At 40.5% G+C, this 4,164-nt stretch overlaps 1 pseudogene; it reads right to left on the bottom strand.

The window, feature by feature from the left end:
• Nucleotides 1–3,359: 3,359 nt before the first annotated feature.
• On the bottom strand, nucleotides 3,360–3,848 carry LOC102833031 (annotated as a pseudogene).
• Nucleotides 3,849–4,164: the final 316 nt, after the last annotated feature.

Below are 4,164 nucleotides of genomic sequence, written 5' to 3'. Positions count from 1 at the left end.
TTTTGGAAGAAGTGCAGCCAGAGTGCTCCTTAGAGGCCAAGATGGTCAAACTTTGTCTCTCATACTTTGGACATATTGTCAGGAGGGGCCAATCACTGGAGAAGGATATCATGTTTGGTAAGTTGGAGGGTCAGAGAAAAAGAGGAAGAACCCCAATGAGATAGATTGGTCAAGTGGCAGCATTGATGGACTCAAGTGTGGCAACAGTAGTGAGGTTGGCTCAGGATCGGGCACTGTTTCATTCTGCTGTGCATAAGGTTGTTATGGGTCAGTACCGACTCATTGGCACCTAACAACAGGGTCAACCTTGGCAAGGTTTCAGTAGAGCTTCCAGACTAAGACAGATGAGGAAGAAGAGGTGGACCTCTTTTAAATAGTTAGTTACAGAAAATCTTATGACCAGCAGTGAAACACTGTCTGATATAGTGCCAGAAGATGAACACTTCAGGTTGGAAGGCACTGAAAATACAACTGGGGAGGAGCTGCCTCCTCAAAGTAGAGATCACCTTAATGAAATGGATGTAGTACATTGCTAATATCATTTTTAAGCAACATAAAAGATGATTATACACACTTAATTTTCTGGTGGAGCACAACTCAAAGTGTGAAGAAACAACTGCAAACATCCATTAGTAGTTGGAACATGGAATGTATAAAGTATGAATCTAACAAATTTGGAAATTGTCAAAGATAAAATGGAATGCAGAAAGATTGATGTCTTAGGCAATAGTGAGCTGAAATGTACTAGTATTAGCCATTTTGAATTGGACAGTCGTATGGTCTACTATACTGGGAATGGCAAAATGATCAGATGTGGTATCATATTCATCATCAAAAAGAGGGTGTTAAGAGCATCTTGACATATAATGCTGTCTGTGATAGTACAATATCCATATGCCTATAAGGAAGACTGTAGTCCTGGTGTGGCACTGTGGGTTAATGTGTCAGACTGAAAAGCCATTTGAACTGCAAGATCGGTGGTTCAAGCTCACCAGCTGCTCCTTGGAAACCCTATACAGGGTCGTTATAGGTCAGAACTGACTCAACAGCACTTAACAACAACAACAAGGAAGACCAGTTAATACCAGTATTATTCAAATTTATTCACCAACCACTAAAGTCAGTGATGACAAAATTGGAAATTCTACCAACTTCTTCAGTCTGAAATTGACCAAATATGCAATCAAGATGCATTAATAATTACAGGTGATTGGAATGCAAAACTTGAAAACAAAAAGGAGCACTCAGTAGCTGGAAAATATGGTCAATGTGACAGAAATGATGCTGGAGATCACATGATAGAATTTTGTAAAAACCAATGACGTTCATCGCAAATACCTTTTATAAACAACATAAAATACAACTACACATATAGACCTCAACAAATGTAATACACAGGAATCAAATCGACTACATCTGTGGGAAGGAATGATGAACAAGCTCAGTATCATCGGCCAAAACAAGGCCAGAGGCAGATTGTGGAATAAATCATCAATTGCTCATACACAATTCAGACTGAAGCTGAAGAAAATTAAAACAAGTCCATGAGAACCAAAATATAGCCTTGGGTATTGTTGTTGTTCTTAGGTGCCATCGAGTCATTCTCACCCATAGTGACCTCATGTACAGCAGAATGAAACACTGCCTGGTCCTACGGTATCTTCACTATTGCTGCTCCGCTTCAGCCCAGTGTTGCTGCCTCAGTGCCAATCCATATATCTAGTTGGGGGTCTCCCTCTTTTTCACGCTCCCTCTGCTTTGCCAAGCATGATGTCCTTCTCCAGGGACTGATCCCTTCTGATAATATGTCTGAAGTATGAGAGACGATGTCTCACCATCCTGGCTTCTAAGGAGCATTCCGATTGTACTTCTTCCAACACATATTTGTTTGCTCTTCTGGCAATCCATGGTACCTTTAATATTCTTCTCCAACACAATAGCTCAAATGCATCAAATATTCTACAGTCTTCCTTTTTCATCTTTTACATGCATATAAGGCTATTGAAAATACCATGGCTTGGGTCATGTGCACTTTAGTCCTCAAACTGATAGCTTTGATTCTTGAACACCTTAAAGAAATCGTGGGCAGCAGATTTGTCTGATGCAATATAGTGTTTGATTTTGAGACTGCTCTTTCCATGAATGTTGATGGTGGATCCAGGCAAAATAAAATCTTTGACAACTTCAATCTTTTTTCCATTTATCATGATGTTATTTATTGATCCAGTGGTATGGATTTTTGTTCTCTTTACATTGAGGTGCAACCCATACCAAAGACTGTGGTCTTTGATCTTCATCAGTAAGTATTTTAAGTCTTCTTAAATTTCAGCGAGCAAGGTTGTATCACCTGCGTATCGCAGGTTGTTAATGTGTCTTCCTCCAATCCTGATTCCACGTTCTTCTTTGTATAATCCAGCTTCTCAGATTATTTGCTCTTCATACTGATTGAATAAGTATGGTGAAAGACTACAACCCTGAAGCACACCGTTCCTGGTTTTAAACCATTCAGCATTTCCATGTTCAGTTAGAACAACTGTCTCTTGATCTATGTACAGGTTCCTCAAGAGCACAATTAAGTGTGCCAGAATAATCATTCTCCACAGAATTGTCCATAGCTTGTCATGATCCACATAGTCAAAACTCTTTTTGATAGAAATGATGCTAGAGTTCACATGATAGAATTTTGCAAAACCAATGACATCTTCATTGCTAATATCATTTTTAAGCAACATAAAAGATGATTATACACATGGACTTCACCAGATGGAATACACAGAAATCAAATAGGCTACATTGGTATAAAAAGATGGCAGTAAGCTTCCTATCATCAGTAAAAACAGGACTGGGGCAGACTGTGGAACAGACCATCAACTGTTCATATGCAAGTTCAGACTGAAGCTGAGGAAAGTTAAAACAAGTCCACGAGAACCAAAACATGACCTTGACCATAGCCCACGTGAATTTAGAGATCATCTGAAGCACTGATTTGATGCATTAGATACTAATGACTGAGATATGGGATGACATCAAGAACATCATACAGGAAGAATTTTTTTTTTTTCCACAGAAAGACATATTTAATATAGACCAATTCCAGCTGGGTCTGGCCCTTGCCAACACTACACAGATGGTTTGGATTCAAATTCAAAGGCAGTTTTTGGCCATCTATAACCATGGACTAAGTTCCTAGTCACAAAGGCCAAACCAAGACTGGCCCCTCCCTTAGTTGTACCATCTCCACCTCCAACTCTTGCTGGTCTCAGAGAGAAAGGTGATGGGCACCAGTTCAGTCAGCTGGACAGTGGGTGACTCATGGTTGTGCCAAGCCAGGACACAAGCACAGCCAGGACCAGAGTTTATCACACGTACTCCAGGATCTCTGTCTACATCTCATTCTCACTACCATCTGAAGGCTTGAATTCCTCCTCCTCTTCATCCTCCTCCTCGTCTTCTGCATTCTCATAAGCCAACTGCTCTTTCTCTTCGTCCGTCTTGCTCGTACTGGAGAAGAGAGCAGGCCTCTTGGAGCGGAGGGCCTGCCGGATCATGCCCGACATGGCATTCCTCAGGTCATCACTGGTGTTGGGGAGACACCAGCCATCCCACTCTGTGCACACGCCGCTCTCTGCTCCGTCATTGCGGTGAATGATCTTTTGCAACTCTTCCACATTCAAATCACAGAACTGATAGAACATCTGTCGGTAAGGTGGCAAGGCCTCCTCCCGGAAGATATAGACTGAATCCTTGAGCTTGTACTTGTTGGAGGTTGACTTCCGAGCATTGAAGATTCCTGATGGGCCCAGGTTCTGCATGCTGAGCTTGCTGGTTGTCTTTTTGACAGAAAATAAAGAATAGACCAAAATGAATGTCAGAAGAAACTCTGAATCTTATTTTTGAATGTAGAGAAGCTAAAGCAACTGGAAGAAATGAGGAAGTATAAGAGTTGAACAGAGAGTTTCAAATGGCAGCTCAAGAAAACAAAGTCAAGTACTATAATGAAATGGGCAAAAACATGGAATTAGAAAATCAAAAGGTAAGAACATGCTCAGCATATTTCAAACTGAAAGAACTGAAAAAAAAGTAAATTCTAGCCTCGGGTTATAATATTTAAGGTTATAATATTAAGGAATCTATGTTCAAAATATTGAATGATGCAGGAGGCAT

The sequence above is a fragment of the Chrysochloris asiatica genome, unplaced genomic scaffold, assembly GCF_000296735.1.
Source record: "Chrysochloris asiatica unplaced genomic scaffold, ChrAsi1.0 scaffold00117, whole genome shotgun sequence".
NCBI lineage: Eukaryota > Metazoa > Chordata > Mammalia > Afrosoricida > Chrysochloridae > Chrysochloris > Chrysochloris asiatica.
This window is presented reverse-complemented; position numbering and strand designations above follow the sequence as displayed.